Here is an 18745-nt window from a genome sequence, read left to right on the forward strand (position 1 = left end):
TTTTTTTTTTTTTTTTTTTTAAATGGCTAAGAGCTACAGTTAAAAAAACAAGGGACTCTGCTTTTTAAAACCAGAATTCAATATGCAATACAGAGCTGTATCTCAAGCTTCATATTAAACATTTTTGTCAGTTATATTTTTCTCAGTGTCTTCTTCTACCAAATGTGGTGTAGCCAGAGGATGCAAATCTCCTGTTCCACCACATTCAATTGTAGTTACATAGCACCAAATCACAACAAAAGTCACCTTAGTGGTCAAAAGTGGTTAATATTGTAAGGTAAAACCTCCTAAAATAATCTAGATAAAACCCAACAATCAGACAACCCCATATGAGTGAGCACTTTAGCAACAATGGGAAGGAAAAACTCCCTTTCAACAGGAAGAAACCTCTGGGAGAGCCAGGCTCAGGGAGAGGGAGACGAGACAAAAGACATGCTGTGGAAGAGAGCAAGAGATTATTAACTCCCCAACATCCCAAAGGGGCTGTAATGGATTGAGATCTGCTGACCGTGGAGTCCATTTGAGTACAGTCAACTCACTGTCATGTTGAAGAAACCAGTTTGAGATGATCTGAGCTTTTGTGACACTGTGTGTTATCCTGCTGGAAGCAGCTGTCAGAAAATGGGTGCACTGCAGCCATAAAGGGATGGACATGGTCAGCAACTATGGTAAGCTGTGGTGTTGACAGGTTGGACTGAGTGTGCCAAGAGTTCAGCCTGAACTGATGATACAACATTTAATGTTCAGGCCAAATTTCACAGCAGAAATCCAGACTTTCTTTTTCTGTTGATCAATTTTTGATGAGCCTGAATTAAAGCTTCTGTTTCTGACAGGAGTGGCACCCAGTGTGGTCTTCTGTTGCTGCAGCCCATCTGTTTCAAGGTTCCACATGTTACATATTCAGCGATGCTCTTCTGCTACCTTGATTAAAACTGGTCATTTGAGTTACTATTACTTTCCTATCAGCTGGAAGCAGTCTGGTGTTTCTGTCCCCACCCAGAGAACTGCCGCTAGCTGGATATCTCATATTTTTTGGACGATTTTCTGCAAGCCCTAGAGGTTGTTGTGTGGGAAAGTCTCAGCAGACAAGCAGTTTGTGAAATACTCTGTCCAATACATCTGGGACCAACAACCATGCCACAGTCAAAGTAACTTTCTTAATGCTGTGTTTGAACTTCAGCAGGCCGTTGTGACCATGTCTACATAATTAAATGCTCTGAGCTGCTGTCGGATTAGATATTTGTGTTAACAATAAGTTTGACAGGTGCACCCGAAAAAGTGGCTAGTGAGCTTTAAATCAAATTAATATAACCTAAAGGTGTTCCAGTAAGGTTTATTTATTTATTGCTAATGAAACAAGAACTAATTAAAACAAGACATGGACTAATTGACGTCTTTCTAAAATCAAAAATGCATCTTTCCACTATTTTCATCTTTTTTATTAGATCGACTCATCAGTTCCTCCAAGACTTACCTTTTAAATTATTTTCAGAATCTAAAAAGCAAGTATGACCTGTAACGCTTCGAGCGAGGAGAAAACTGCAAATAGACCACGCATTAAAAGATAATTAATCATACTTACATACTTTATTTAGTCTGAAGTGGTTTCCGCAATGTTTGACGTCACTGACCCCTGCAGGCGCTCGTGCGTGGTACATCAATGTCGTTACTGCTCGCGCCGGTTTCTTTCAAAGGTTCAAACACACAAGTTAAAACAAGTTACTGCGATTTTTCCCCCACCCACACAAATATGGCTGCAACAAAGTGTATCTATCTCTTCCCAGCTTCAGTGGAGAAGAGTCAAGCTGCTCACCAATGGTAAGACAAAGTGTTAACTAGCTAACAGTAACATCTTTTGTAAACGTACAAAACCAAAATAGTTACACAGTAACTATGGTATAGCTTTCACCACTAGATGGCGCCAGAGCACTATCTGCTCAGCAAAGGGCGAGTTAATTTACGAGCAAACTGCACTGACGTGGAGTAGCCACTCGGCTGTAGCACTGGCTCACTACAGGACAGTTGGTTTATTATACACTTTACATCCATCCATCCATCCATCCATCTTCATCCGCTTTATCCGAGGCCGGGTCGCCGGGTTAACACTCTTTTTTAAAAATTAAATATAAATAAATAATACAAACATATCTAAGGGCTCAGCCCAGGAGCTGCTCGGTGGTTTACCTGATCACAGGATAAGCACCGGATGGTGGACCATCTACCCAAACAAAGAACTTGGCAGCAATAGATGCACACTCAGCAAAGGGATGTGGGTTCTGGAGTCATTAGATGAGACCTGCCTCACGCTGTGTGTATGTGTGTAAGAGGTTGATGCACAGGTCAGCAGTTCTGGAGGAGAAACAGGACACTTTCTCATGTATTATGCATGCCTGTGATGTCCGGCAGTGAGCTCAGCTGGGTGCGTGAGCTGCATGTAGCCACGGAAATAGTGCATCATCCGTGGCCTTCGCTCTGACTGATCAAGAACAATTCTCATCTGACTTTGGAGCGGTGCTGTGCAGAGGCCACACGAGACGTTCTATGAGGATGGGCTAGACACAGAGTCGTTGTCAATAAAACCGATGATCTTCACCTCTCTTGACCATGGAGTGTTTGAGGAAGTTAGAGGGTTTCAGTTCATGTTCACGCACACTCTTAAACTGAGGTGTGTATCCTGTTTTTGGCCCGCTGTGGATACATGTTATGAACATCCGCATGGTCAGAAAACGATGAGACTAATTTCTTTTGCCATTGCTTATAAATCTGCAGGCTTGTGGACTTATGTTTTAACTTTTGCACCCACATCTGTGATTCACTCCATATACATTCCATAGAAGCAACTTCTTTTTATCCAGTGAAAGCCATTAGATAAAATCATGTCATGGTAAGACACACACACACACACACACACACACACACACACACACACACACACACACACACTCACACACACACACACACACACACACACACACACACACACACACACACACACACACACAAAAAACCAGCAAATAAAACTTAGCAGGTTCTGTTGCGGTCAGGTAACTGATCTTTCATCCAGTGACCTCTGTAACTTCTGCATTTCTTTGCACAAGGTGTAATGATATCACATCCTGTGTGGTGGGTAAGGGGGAAGTGCAGCAAGTGCTTGCTTACGGTGGCCAAGCTTGTGATTCTAATTTTTCTTCTCTTGCATCAAGATGAAGTGCAGCATGTGAAAGACGACTTGTCCTTATCTTTATGAAATTCACTGCTGTTTTGTTTGTGCTCGTAGGGAACATGTGAGGCTGTGAAAAGCTGACTACTACCATTGGGCAGGTTCCTCACCCACTTTAGAGGGGATGCATTTCCAGCTCAAAAGCTGAGATAAAGTGCGATGATGCTGCATGGGTTGTTGAGGTCAGCGTGCTACAATTGTGGTTTTTAGCACCTCTGCGGATGTCACAGTGTGCTGTAGAAGCTGTAACAAAGCCAGCTCAAAGCCTCGTTTGCATGTGTGGGCCCTGCACGCTGTTGATAAACACAACCTTGTTCCTTATTCTCAGAGGAAGTGGGAGGCGGGGTGGGGGGGTCGAGAATAGTCCACATACTGACCCTCGTGTGCAATTAACACGTGTGCATTAGAAAATAATCACACAGACACCGTGTATACAAACAGCGTATCAATGTGAGTGACAGTGAGTGTGATAATTTGCACCCGAGCACTGTTGGGCACGCTTGGCAGGGTGCAGATTGGTTACGGCATACATGCACATGGCTCATGCATATGCATAAAGGGCTAAACATGACGCCCTACTTTGATGGCGACTCTGCACGTTTAAATTCATATACAGATGTTTTGACGCCCACGAGAGTTATTCACGGTTTTCCATTCTCACCTCTGGAATGAACGTAGGATGCTGATCAGAATTTTTAACCGCTTCCTCGCCACGGCTGATGATGCCACAGTGCAGCTTCTTTGTCTCACGCTGGGAGCTTGTGAAGCGGGGTTAGTTATAAAGTTCTCTTTTGAGAAACTTTTAATGAAGCTGTGCTACTATGGAGCGATACTGTTGCATCTCTCTTCGCGCTGCTCTGAAGGGTGTAAAAATGTCTTTGTCTTTAAACTAAGTAAGACGATATGTGAGATTCAGGCTTGCCTGATGTTTGTGGGTTACCTCTACTTCTGCAAGTGATCAAGAATCACCATCTTCAGCGGTTTTCAACTGATTGGTCTCGAAGATCTTGGTGGATGTAAGCCAAATTTGAATGGATCTCTAACGTGACTTCACTCTACACCCCTACAGTGTTTTATCAGTATTCATTCAAAACTTTTCAAGCAGTTTTCAGAATGATGACACCCATGCATGCAAATGCTACAAAAACATAACCTCGTTGGCTGAGGTAAGAAAAATGTTTTAGGCGCTTTTTAATCAGCTAAATGTAGCTGGAGTCGGAGACTGTTCCAAAGCCTTTCCAAAACTTGGTTGTTGAACACTTAAGGTGGATTTATGCTTTAGCTATGGTCTACCCATATACATCTACACCTGATGTGCACTTCCCTAGAAATGTAGCTACATGTCAGGTCAACGCATGATTGTGATTGGCTGTGCCGATGTCCTGTGCTGTTGGTTCCTCCTGTGCATTCCTGGATACTTTTTCACTGCAGTTTTTGAATTTGTCAGTGAGAGAATGACAATCATCCCCTCAGTATAAGCAGTAACGTCAGTATAAGAACTTCCAAATGTCGGCAAATTTCTGGAGGTAGTTTACTGAAACTATCCGAAATATCGGTCCTGGGTTCAAGTCAAATCATTGGACCTGTTTTATGTGGAGTTTGCATGTTCTCCCTACATGTGTGTGGGTTTTCTCTCTGGGTACTCTGGCTTTTTCCCACGAAGACATGCAGTTAGTTGGATTATGTCCACTGGTGATTGTAAACTGGTGGGAGGTACACTCCTGCCTCTAGTCCTATGGCAGCTGGGATCCTGATAAGGATAAGCGGAAGAGAATGGATGGATGGATGGATGGATGGGTCAAGAAATTATACCACCACCCTGAACCCTTTTTTTCTAGCTTTTTGTGTGATTTTGGTTTCCACTGACTGACATTTACACAATATGTGTCAAGATCTTCAGCTTCCAATGTGTGAGTAACCTCATCTCAAGCACACAGCTCTGGCTGTGCGCACATAAACCCCACATGGCTTTGAAGCTGCATGTTTGTTTCTTCATTCAAGTTCAGAAGTGGCAGCGGTGGAACTGATTTTAAATAAATGTCATCTGACCTTGTTTTCAGTCAGACTCAATAACACCGCTGAGGTACTCCAACACTCTTTTCTTTGTGACATGCTTTCAGATTCCAGGAAGCTTTGAGCATGAGCAAACATCCTGCTGAAGCACAGCTGACCTATCAAAGTCCAAAGGTTTGTAAAATGAATAAATTTATCATTGACGTGAACAGATGACACGTGTGCATTTAAGTAGGTTATATCTCCAAAAGAAAACAACCCCCTGAAAAACTAGTGTGATATCACACTGACTGTGACGCTTGGACTCGGGGAAACACAAAAGAGGACAGAAGAGTAAATGATGCCTGTGTTGACTCAGCAGTGATGAAATTAAATGAGAAAAGAGGGGGTGTAATTATTTGAAAGTAATACAGAACGCCTTAGAGTCTCACTGCATTTATTCTGGTATATGTTGAGCCATCACCTGCCGCTCCTAAGATGCATCTTCCTTATTCCTATCATTGCATCTTCATTAAGTCTGAGGCCTGGCGTGGCAGGGTAGGCCTATTGTGTTCACTGTAAGTTTCTGGTTTGAGTGCATTTCTAAGAGTTATTTATTTGTCTCGTCTATTTTTAGGCGGGCGCGCTTCTGATGGATTTATCCGTGTCTACGTGTGCATCTGTGTGTATGTGAATGGAGATGTGCGAAGAGCAGCCTTCTGTAGTGTGAGTCATGCAGTGACGCGAGCAGCTCCAGTCACTCACACGCCTGGCTTGAGCACATGGCTCTCAGACAACACACTCCCTGCCTTCACGTGCTGTCCTGTCCCCCCCACCCTTCTCCACTCCACTCCCACTCTCTCTTCGAGCCGGGTTTTTTTTCCTTCTTCTGAAGAACCCACCATTTCCCTCAGCTCTGCCTGTTGCTTCACAGACAATGGCAGCCATTCTCCCATTCCCACTCCCTGATTTAAGCGCACGCTGATAACCTAGTTTCTCCTGATCAACAACAAGCTTTACGTGTGTTAGTTTAACGGGAATAGGAAGTCTGTTTTGTGGCTGGAGCTTTTTTTATTCTCCACGTTTTGTTGCAACTCATGGCAGAGTCCTGCTCGGGCTGAATATTAACGGCTCAGGCACTTGCTGCTATTAATAAAGATTTGTCAGTGCAGGAGTTACCTCAGAGCAGAGAAAAAGCTTTGCCACGAATCCCAGTGGATTTTTCGGAAGCAGGAGGGGGCTTCTTAGAAGCGCAAGAGGAGTAAAAGAGGAGGTCAAATATAATTTAGGTGGGGGCGGCTTCCACCCTGCTCACATACAATACTTTGGAAGCTATTTTGCTGGTGTAAAAAATACACACTCATGAAAAAAGGGTTCTGTGTATACATCCAAATGCTAAACAGTTCTCAGGCTCTATCACTGCTATTCTAGGATTTACCCTATTTGCTCAGCGCTCAGGCAGAAGGTCACTCTGCAGCCAAGTGTTTGAGCTGAAATGTTAATTGTCATCACCTCTTCACAAGTGGAGCCCAAATCCTCGACCCACACTCTCTGAGGGGGATTTCAGCTGAACTTTCCCACAAGTAGAAGCCTTATGGAGACGCTGCCTCTGTGTCAACGAGTGTGTGTTTAACCCTGTTAGGCCATCTCCCTGCGCACCGCAGCGCCAGACATGTCAGCTATACCTGGGATCACGTAGATCTGGACTACAAAGAGGAGACTTTGATTTTTCATCCAGTCTGGTCATTACACTTCCAGTAAAACCTGCCAGAATCTAAACTGCTGGCACATTGTGTTTTTTTGGTGGCCAGCTTGTGTGCTTATTGTACTGTAAACAGCAGGACAGCAAACACAAACAACAGCTGATGGTTTTCAATCCCCTCTGTCCTATTTGCTGCCACGTCCACCTGCTAACCTAACTAGCTTTTCCCATGCCCTCGGTTTATATATATGTATGTGTGTGTGTGGGGTGTGTGTGTGTGTGCTTTACATAACTGCCTGCCATGGCCCCAGTAAAGGTGTTACTGTAACACGTTGAGTCCTGGCTGCATGTGAGCAACCACTCACATGGGGCCTGCTGTTTGCCCTCCCCCTCCCCCCAGGTGTTTGGATTAGAGGAGGAAGGATTGAGTGGCTGGGAGGAGCAGGGAGGCCCTTACTGTAAACTGACTCCTTTGCTGTCACTGTGTGCACTTACAGCTCACTTCTGCCTGCTTTACTTCCTCCTTTCCCCTTCAGCGTATCTGCCTCAGGGATCTCACTTTTTGTGTGTTTTTTTTCGCTACTGCGCTCGCTTTCTATTCCATCTGCTTCTGTAATCACAGCTGTTGCTTTTACTTCCAGCGAGGCCTCAAGCGTTCTCCTAACCTTTTCTTGGCAGTCGGCGAGAGGCAGTGCTACTAAATGCAATGCTGCATGAATGTCTTTAGAAGCAGGCAACAGTGCTTCAGCAGTTTATACCAAACATGTGGTAAACACAAGCTCAGTTCAGCCCCAAATACTTAAAATTATGTAACAGCAATTGAAGTGATTTTATTGTCAAGACATCAAAGTGGCATGATCAGAGTTTATAATGTGAAAAAATGCAACTGTAAGGCATGCATATGTTTTTGTTACTGGCTTTATGGTGGTCATGGATTTATCAGTGTATATATAAAAGCGTGCCATCGCTCACTATTTTAGCATTTTGCTTTTCCGTCTTAGTTTTCGGATTCAGAACTGACCTTATTTGGACTGGAAGGTACAGATACAGATGTAACACGGTTGAATAGCACAGACAATATCATTTGTTGCATAACTTCATTAAAATTGCTCAGGAGTGCACCAACAGCACAAAGAGAGTGGAGGGATTTCATTGATTCATGATAGCAGAGGTGAAACACAGCAGGTGGCTACAGTCACCTATATCTTTATCCACCTGCCATTCAAAGCGACTACACCATTAAAGCAAAAGCTCCAAAAATGTTTCTTCACTCTCAATTAACGTGAAACGATAATTTTTAGTAAAAAGGTTTCTTTAGGCAATATAATTACGCAGGTGACTTGTTGATGGTGGAGCAATCTAATCGTGCATGGACTGATTTGCACATTTAGAACACAGAAGAAGTCCAAACATGAAGGAACTAGTTGCAAAAAAAAATACAAAGTCGCCAAATTGGGATTTCTTTGGCTTTAAACCAGATGAAAGAGATAAACCTGATTATTTAACCAAAGGGGTGTGCCGCTTGTGCAGACGTATAGTGCCAGCAAAGGACTCAAACACAACTAACTTGCATGAGCATTTACGTGTCCACCACCTGTTATGAGTTTGAGTAAATGAATCACGCACTCTAAGGAGGGTGCATTTGCTCGCAGCTGGAAGAGGGTACCATTAAAATAGCCCCATTGTTTTTTTCGTTGACTGCTTCTCTTAGCTTCGACGAACATTATAAGCAAACTTACTCATTGGAAAATAAATAAATCCCTCTTGTAAAAACGATCGGTGAACAGCTCAGCCTGTCGTCGATGGTCGATAAATTTGTCCAATCGTCCAACCGTAGTATACAGTGATGCACTGAAAACCTCGTTATGATTACTTTGGTCGTGAGCAGTTTTCTGGGGTCTCTTCTTGCATTGAAGATGCCAAATTGTCTGCAAACAGTTGCCAACCACTTGCTGAGCTGTAGTGAAACTATAAAAAGTGCATCTGGAGATTGTTTACTTTCAAAAGCAGAACTTGTTGTTTTAGTGGTAAGGCACACCTTTTACTTTAAGGTGAAGTTCCTCTGCTGCTTGGGGGTTTGCTGGATAAATTGGCAAATGCATGCCAACTAACCGCTCTAGGCCTCAGAGGTTGGAACGCATGGGAACATTTAAGCAAGAAGTCTTGATCTTACAATTCTAGGAAAAGTTGGTGAATAAAAATAATGCAACTGATGCACGTCAAACTCTAGCACTGGCAGAAGCCACATGCTCACAGAAGAAACAAGGTTCTTTTGTTATGTGACTGCTTGTATTCTGGCACTAACACGCACCCTTCGGAGATTTATTCCTTCAAATAGAAACTGTAGATGCTTTTGGAACTTGATTGTTTTAAAGTTTTCGAACTCCAGGCATTGTACTAGAAACTGTTACCATCAAAACAAATTATGAATGTAAAGTACGCAGGCTCAAAGTCTTCTTAACTGGAAAATCTTATTCACCCGAAAAATGAGAGTGACTAACAGGATGCCAGTCATAGTTTACTTTCAGTTGCAGAAGAGAAAGATCAAAAGAAAGACAAGGTAAACGGGTCTTTTATCAACAAAACAGTGAAATTCACCAAATTCTTACTGTTATCACAGTTTATTGTGATAACAGAACACGAGGTGTGCTTTTAAAGTGTATACAATCCATATATTCATTCATGTACTTATTTATTGTCTTACTAACAGTGAATGACAGCTTGTATGTTGCAGACTCTTTGCATTGCCACAAACCTTACAGTTGCAGTTACACTCTACACAGCAGACAGTGACAGTGTCTGCTAACACGCAGGGGCATGTTTAGAGGCTAAAGAGACAAATATTTTTAGAAGTGACGGAGATAAAAGTAATTGCTGTACTGTATCTGATGGATTTATAAATAGGCACACCAAGAAATTGAATGTCAGCTCTGTGTTTCTGTGAGAAGAAAAAAGACAACCCTTTCTGTGTTCATGAAGTTGTACTTTGTGTTTTGTTACGAAAGTAATAAAACACTTTAAACCAGAGAACTTCCTCATTACATACAGATTAAAAAACGTTTAGCCTCTTGCTGGCTTTACCAGAGACGCTGCAATTGGACACTTCCTGTATATGTTTCAGTCAGCAGTCAAAACACTCCTGGAGGGTTGTTTATGAGGTTATTGCACCAGGAAGCCACCCTCCCCCCCACCCCCACCTTCTCCACCTTCTTTTTGTTGTTTTCTCCCGGTTCATACTTTGACACACTACACAGCAAACAGGATGTGTTGCTTTGTGTCAGCCGCCTGTTTGCTCTAACTCAGCATCGATTGCCACAGGTGTAACTTCACCAGCCTGACTCGGTGCACTGCTGACTGCACGTTCCCTCATGTGGATGTTTGCGTGCACAGCTTACAGGTTATCTGTGAGGCTTAACTTGGCCGAACCGGGGGACAGGTACACAAACCACTGCTGCTCTTCTCATGGTCACTTGAGCCAAGATGGCTGTAGACAGATGGATGGGCCTGTTGACACTAATCCACTATGTGAGGTAATGGAGTTAGCTCGTGTTTGTGAACTCCTTCCCTGCCACTCCTGACTTACTGACTGACCTACTTAACCAGGAACTCACGTGGCACCAAAGCAAGCGCGCACGCATTTGGTCTTTCTTTTCCCAGAAGCTATAGAGGACCATAATATATGTCTGTGGGTGTTTGCACTGTTCACACTGGTACTTCTGCTGTGAGCAGGGAGATAAGACTTTGATTTGATCATTAATAAAGTCTAGGTGTATGTACATATGCTTGTGTGTGTTTGTGTGCTTTTTCCTTGCAGTTGTGTGTACGTGTATATGTGGGTGGATGGGTGGGTGAGTTCGTGCAGTGATTCACTTCTTCAGAATGAACTAAACTCAGGGAGCAGGACTAAAATGTTGCTGTGACTATGCAGGTGTTAGTTGAAAGCCATGATATAGGGTTTTCATAAAACACTAAAATACTTAAATGCTACCAATGTGTTCCTGCACTAAAATGAGGATAATGGACTTATCATTATCCTGTTATTCCCTCGGTATCATATTTGGAACATGAGTTTCTGAGACCCCTATCACATCAACATGATCAATACTTGCCATAATTTCAAAATATTATGGAGAAAACTCATTTTTTTGTCTTAAATGATCATTGTTGTTAACAAAAAGTTGCCAAAAACACCCAATGTATCAAATGTGATACAAAAAATATATGATAAATATATGATAAAAATATCTCATACACAACATGATATAGGACATTTTTTGTGGAATTTGTTATAAGGGTTAATAAACATCTCGGTGCCAAAAAATCAGAATTTTCTGGCTATTTTTTGAAAGGTTCAGGCTTACAGGGTTAACTTCAAACACCATGGCCCCCACAGCACTACAGATCCACCAGGTCTCCTTCACTGCAGCAAGGTCAAGAGTTTCTTGCTTTAATCAAGTCATCAGACTGCAACTCGTTAGCAGCAGCATTAAAGTGAAACAGAAAGTTGAAGTCTTTTGTTTGGAAACAAAGATTGCATCAGAGAGCACGGCGAGGCCAGTCTCACTTGTGCCAGTTAGACTCATGCGCCGGGTGCGAATGTGTACGTGCTGTTGTGCACTTGGCTGCATGCCGCTAACTGTATGAACTACTTAAAGGAACAGTTTGACCTAGAGGGAGGGGCACGTGCTCTGCATGTATTGCTTTGGCTGGCATAGCACGGGCAGGTTACTGTGCTGTGAATGGCGGTTAGGGCAGATTTGACATATAATAAATCATTTTATACATAATTTTATACATAGTGTCTGACTCTCCCCCAGTTCAAGACAAGCTAAAGGTAAAAGAAAAGTAATCATTAAGAAGGATTTTGATTAGGTCATGTGGCATTATATGTATGCGTGTCGGTCTCTTGCACAGTCCCGTCTTCGAGAATATGAACGCAAGGACGAGACAGAATAAAATGTTTAATGAATGTACCAGTGAGTGCTAACAAATGCGGTGCTTTTGACAAGCAGTTTCACAATGTGGTGTGTCATGGTTGGCCCGGTCACATTCAGCAGATGTTCTGAGGACAGGTTCAGACTCTGACCACAGTCAGCCGATCTCCAGTGTCAGCACGAGTTACCCTCCGGGGAGCTACTCCAGATGTGGCCTGTCTTACCACATTGTTCTCTGACCACACTGTGTGGGTTTACTACTTGCATTTACACACACATTGGCCACGTTATTAGGTACACCTGTTGCTGCTTGTTAATGCAAATATTTAATGAGCCAGTCACAGGGCAGCAGCTCAAACATTTGAGTGCATATATTTGGTAAAGTTCAAACTGAGGATCAGGGAAGAAAGGGGATTTAAGTGACTTTCAGCCTGGCACGGTTGCTGGTGCCAGATGAGTATTTCAGAAGCACAAGGATTTTCTCACACAACCATCTCTAGAGTTTATAGGGAGTAGAAAAAGAGAAAATAGAAGGAAGGAAACAGTAACTTAAATAACCACTCGTTAAAACAAAGCAAACACCGGTGGTCTGATGAATCATGGTTTCTGCTGAAACATTTGGATGGTAAGGTCACAATTTGGCATAAACAGCATGAAAGAATGGATCAATCCTGCCTTGTATCAACAGTTCAGGCTGCTGGTGGTGTAATGGTGTGGGGTTACTTATCTGCCACACTTTCGGCCCCTTTGTACCAAATAAGCATCATTTAAACATCACAGGCTACCCGAGTATTGTTGCTGACCATGCCAACAGTGTGTACACATCTTCTGATGGCTGTTTCCAGTAGGATAACAGACCATGTTGCAAAACTCAGATTATCACAAACTGGTTTCTTCAACATGACAATCAGGTCTCTGTACTGTACTGTACTGGTCTCCACAGTCACCAGATCTCAATCCATTAGAGCACCTTTGGGATGTGGTGGAACAGAAGATTAGCATCCTATGGCTACGCCAAGTTTGGTAGAAGAAAACACTGAAAGAAATATAGGTGACAAAAGTGTTTAATATGAACCTTTAGATACAGCGCTGTAAAGCACACTAAATCCTGGATTTAAAAAGAAGCTTCCTTTGTTTTGCACTTTTCTAGTTTTTAGTAATCAAAACAGAAAAAAAAGGAAAAAGGACAAAACTGCATCGTTTTTAGGATATAACGTAGAGGATCAGGAGCAGAAGGGAATCAGATATGCTCTCATTTCCTTCCCAAGTTCAAAAACATAACACATACCAAGTGTGTCACCTCATAGTGCGGCTAATCTTTGCAAATACTTTCTGGGGCTTTAACTGTACAAATGATTATTATCAACTAGCTCAAGCTTTGCATCGACTAACGTCTGTCAAGGTCTGCGGAGGCAGACCGTGCGGAAAGGTGTGTGGTGGACCCAGGTGCGAACACAAACGAGGATGCAGGAGTGGATTCCAACAAAACGAGCCTTTTATTATGGCTGATGAAAAGAACAAAAACAGAATGAGGGCAGCATACGTGTAGTACACAACAGAAAACCTAAACTGGACAAAACTAAGGAAAGACTATGGCTGGAGGTACAGAACACAGGAGGTGGTAACACAGACGACGCGACACAGACTACATGAAACACAGAGACTAAATACACAAGAGGGATGATCAGGGGAAGTGGCCACACATGGGAACACAGCTGACACGGATAAACATAACAAGACATGGCAGGAGTAAACAACACTGACGGGAGACTGTCAAAGTAAAACAGGAAGTACACAGGTGCAAGCAGGAGGAGAGAGAGAGCACGGGCATAGTGGGCTGGGGAAACATGGAATGAAACGAGGAGGGGAGATGAGGGCTCACAGATACACAGAGGGGCACACAGGGGGTAAAAGCCATGAAGGGAAAACACTTAGGGAACAATACAACAGGGCAACTCAGAAAACATGGCCTAAATAAGGAACAAAATACAAACATACATGAAAACTAAGACTACTGGGCCCACATGGCCCAGGACCATGACAACGTCACTGCAATGATTAGATCTGCGGTACACAAGCTCCTTTAAACTTCACAAAACAAGCCTTTTATGCCCCAGGTACACCCAGGATTCACACAAGGCAAACGATTTGTTCAAGTATTAAAGCAAAATACAATTAACCTTTAAAATACCACAGCCTACCTGAGTATTGTTGCTGACCATGTCACAAAGCTCAGATCATCTTAAGCTTTGTTTCTTAAACGTGAAAGCCAGTTCACTGCACTCAAATGACCTCCACAGTTACCACATCTCATCATTACAATAGAGCAGCTTTGGGATGCGGTGGAACTGGATACAGCTAACAAATCTGCAGGTACTGTGTGATGCTGTCATGACAACACAGACCAAAATCTCTGAGGAATGTTTTCAGCACCTTGTTGAATTTATGCTGTAAAGAATGAAGGAAGTTGAGAAGGCAAACGCACTTCCAACCCAGTTCTGACAAGGGGTAATTAATAAAGTGGCCAGTGAGTGTACGTCTGTACTTATCCAGACAGGATCTCTATATGAAATTGCTTTTTAATGCCGAGTGTAAATAGTGTTGTAATGATACATCACTGACCCACTCAACGCTTCCATCAAACTGCCTTCTAGGGGTTTTATTGCATCACTTTATTATTTTGTATCCATGCACCGAGGTCATAGAGTTGTTACAAACATGATAAATATATGACATTTGCTCATTGCCCAGATATCAGCCATGCCTTGGAGCTAAAGTGCTATAAAACCCAATACAGAACAAACACCCTAATAAATGGCAGTAACATAGCTGTCATTTGTTGTCTATACTTATTATTAAAGTTTAATTTTATGTCACCCACAGCTCATAAGTAATGTCAGAAGTGGACAAAGCAATATGGGTTTAATGTGCACTCATTTTCACGGCTCCCCTGTTTGAAGTTAGCTGCAGTTTGTTTATCTCAGTTCGTTAATCAAATCAGCTAATCTCTTATTGCTATTATTTCCATTATGCAAGTTGATAAGCTGGCTATTCTGTAATGAGGCCATGAGGAGGAGGTTGTATCAGGCCTGTGTGAGCTAGTCCATGTGAATTTATATCAATGATTGTTTCCTTTTATCTAAAAACTGCTCTTCTCTGTGTTTCAAATGCCACACACGACATGAATTTCATCTAAATGGAACCTGAGTGGTGATATTTGGCCAGACTCCTGCTGTGAAATCATACAGACCTGCTGTCTCTATGTTAGAGATAATAGAAGATATCTCTCCAAGGTTTTTCAGATTACTGAGTGAACAATAACCACTTAGAAAAGAACAGATGCAAATGCACACGGCATTAGGTTTCCATATGAGGCTACTTTATTGCTTTATTGGTTTGGTTACAAGATGTTAAAGTGTTTTTATTTCACCCCAAATATGATCAGTTTCAGATCCTCCCACAGCACTTTAGTTGGATAAAATGTGTATTTTTTTCTCAAAATCTTTAAGTTCTTCCCTTTGCCATTTCTTCCTGCGTTTGCTTCTATGTTTCAGATCGTTGCCCTCTGTCCGTTGCAGTTTTTTAGCACTATCTTCAATCATTCTTTGATATAAAGAAGTCATAGTTCAGTTATTGTTTGCAAACCACACAGTCATTGAAACCATCATGTTTCAACCACCATGATTCACAGCTGTATGAGACTCTTTTCATTAAAAGCTGTCTTTGCTGTGCAAAACTCTGATGCAAAATCATTGATTTTTACATTTTCTTTCTTTTTTTTTTTTTTGGCAGACTCGTGGAGACTTGTGTTTGGGTCTGCTCCTAGGGGAGTCCCGGGAGTCCCGAGTTCGTGAGTTTATGTGTGGATGATTTTTCTTGCTGTGGATTGATTTATTCTGTGTTGAAATAGCTGAGAAGTGGAACTCCACATAAGGATTAGACAATCAGGAAGCTTTGCAGTGTTTAAAACCAACCTCACGCTTCTAATATGTCATTTATCTAAACATATAACCTTTATTAATGTTTTGATGCATGCTCAATCATCCAGGTAAGGAAATCCCCCGGAGAAGTCACCTGGATGAGCAATGAAACGTTTCTCCCACTGAAAACGTTACGTCCAGATGAACAGAATCAACTTTTTGAAAACCTTTATTAATAGACACTATTCCAAAGAAGATCAAATGTTTCTGGTTGAAGTATAATTTCTTTGGCTTGTACTTATTTTTTTAAAACTATGTTTAACTTGAGAAACATAATATGTTTTATTTATATAAGGGATTGATATAGATCCCAGCTGGATACACAACTACCTGCTGAGGTGATGAAAGTAGCTTCTGTAACTGATACAGTGGATTGATGTGATTGGATAATATGGACTATTCTTTTAGGACAGGCCGTAACTTGTTCATTGGTCTTGGATGGGGTTAGCCTTGAAGTCGAAACATGTTGAGGGAACACTAAACAGAAGATGATTTTCTTCGCCCTGCTCTGCCGTTGGCCCTGATGACTGCAGTTACAGCTCTAGTGGGTAAACTGACTGCACTTAGAAGTGTTATTAATGAACTGAAGTCATTATTCCAATTAAATCCCCTTTAATTTCCTTCTGTGAGTTTCCTCAGCGGGCACCTCATCCATCTTCACAGATTGCTGCTCCTCAAAGCCGTGGAGGCGTGGGGCGGGGGTGCGATGTAATCGAAAATGATGGTGACCTACAGAGACATGGACTGAGATACAAGGCCTGCCCTTGTCTGAGCGTGAGTGACTGGCTGGCACAATAAACCAGATCCACACGGAGGCCTAAGAGGAATCCACAGTCATGGTTAATTTCTTTGTTTATGAGGCCATCACTACTGTGGGGAGGGATGAGATGTCAGTGAAAAGGACAGTCTCTCTGCACCTGCAGCTATTGCATGTTTATGTTCATATGGATGTCACTATAAAGGGAACAGATCTGGAAATCTCCATTACACTCCTGCTTCACTCTGTAGCAAAACATCTCTGATTGTGAGCTAAAAAAATCAGGTACAGGCTGATACAGTCACACAGTTCTGCATCACAGCTGTAGCCAGATGCTGATAATCAGATGCATCTGGTAAACTGATCATCAGCAATTGAGCACATCTAAAAAAGAGGGATTTTTCTATAATGTAATCATTTGTCATTAGCCTAATTTACATAAAAAGTTAATGGTATAAAGTTTGAACATATAGAATGGTTGCTGTGAAAATTTAGCTTCATATATCAAATAGTGTTCAAGACACATTTTGAAAAAAATCTGCAGCAATGTTTGATTAGAAGTATCTCAAAAACTATTAAAGATAAAGGCCAGGAATTATCACTGGTCCTTACTATCAAAATCAATCAGGGTCTGTAATTTGGGACACGTAATAATAATAATACTGGATTGCATTCAAAGTCCTGTATTTGAGCAAATACTAACACAAGAGTTTATACTGGAAAAGACGTGATGATTTCTGAGTGATATATCATTCAATCACACAATACTGTAAAATAAAGCACGTGGAAAAGCTCCAGCCCAACAATCTGATGTTCACAAGGCATAAACTTTCTTCTTACAGTTTTCCAGTTGTTCTAAATCAATTATTAGATCTTTTTAGGGTGATGTTTGTTGTAAAATACCTGTCTGTGGCTCTTAGAGCACCATGAGGGATTTTATAGCATCCACCTTTTTGATTTTTGCTTGGATTTAACCATACTTGGAAAGATGATGCCCTCAAGGCAGAAAGACCTGTTGCTTCCTCCCTAATCAACTAAAATTGGTTGAAATCTACCAATTTTAGTGGACGTAAGCACAAATTCTCCATAGAGCAGGTCTGATCCAGCCTTACAGAGCTGCTAGCTGTAGGCTGTAAATCTAGTTATTCTTGCCCCAGTACCATGTAGCTTGTGGAATAGTACTACAGTCTGTAGTGAATTTGGATTTCTGCCTTTTCTGATTTTAAACAAATATTTTTTTTTCTCTTGTGAAGTCCTAAAAGAAGTTGCACCCACCCAGGTCTGTGAGTATACACAGTATTGAAACAGTATAAGAGCAAAAAGAAACTTTTCATTGAATTACAGATGGACACAACCCAACCTTTCCAGCAAGGTAGTCTGTATTCAACATTTTCTGCTTTAGACCAAAGATTTTTCCCATTTGGAACTGGATAAGGAAATAGATTTGGTGTTTTTGCACGTATAAAGAAGCATCAGTTGCATCGCAACCCCCTCTGGAGCGGCGAGAGTGGATGTGTGTCAACAATGCAAGAAGAAAGCGGACAACGTGAGCAAAACTTGGGTTTGAGTCTCTGGATGGACGTCAGCGTGTCTGTGCGTGGGAATTTAATTATACCCTGTAGAAAAAAAACACGTAATGCTTCATCGGCTGACCTGTTTCGCTGTCCCACCAGTCACACGCCGCGTAAACAACCCTTTGCTTTCTAGCGTCTGTTTGTATTTCTGATCTCTTGTTTTCCATTCAAAGGCCTCGGTGGAGCAGAGCTCGTTTCCGTGCCGTCAGTCTAAAACAGAAGTTGCTTTTTTGCTCCGACTTGTGTACGAGGCCCCAGAATGCTGTTTTGCCTTTCTGCTTTCAGATCAAATTTTAGTTATCTCACATGGAAACCCTTCTCTGAGGTTTATCTTCAGTACCATATCTGCAAACCGCAGTCATGCCGACCCCCCCGCTGCTGTTTGCCGCCCTTGTGTCACTGCTCTCTTTATATGATTCATTTTCTTTTTACTCACGTTTCATGTTGACTTGGGGCAGTGTGCAGCCCCGTTATTATCGTGTCTCTGTGATGTATGGATATAAGAAAGAATATAGGAAGTCTTCAGATCTAGTCAGTTTCACATAAGGTTTCAAAGCATGCCACCACCTTAAAGAAGTTGACTCAT

The 18745-nt window shown here is 42.0% G+C and overlaps 1 long non-coding RNA gene across 1 annotated transcript; it reads left to right on the plus strand.

Moving 5' to 3' along the window:
* The first annotated feature begins 3813 nt into the window (after positions 1 to 3813).
* LOC121814419 lies at positions 3814 to 17414 on the plus strand. The gene is made up of 4 exons (XR_006054333.1): positions 3814 to 3991; positions 5341 to 5407; positions 5850 to 5938; positions 15641 to 17414. It is a non-coding gene; the product is annotated as an uncharacterized LOC121814419 (long non-coding RNA).
* Positions 17415 to 18745: the final 1331 nt, after the last annotated feature.

Source organism: Haplochromis burtoni, unplaced genomic scaffold, assembly GCF_018398535.1.
Source record: "Haplochromis burtoni strain Fernald_Lab_line unplaced genomic scaffold, NCSU_Asbu1 Contig_45, whole genome shotgun sequence".
NCBI lineage: Eukaryota > Metazoa > Chordata > Actinopteri > Cichliformes > Cichlidae > Haplochromis > Haplochromis burtoni.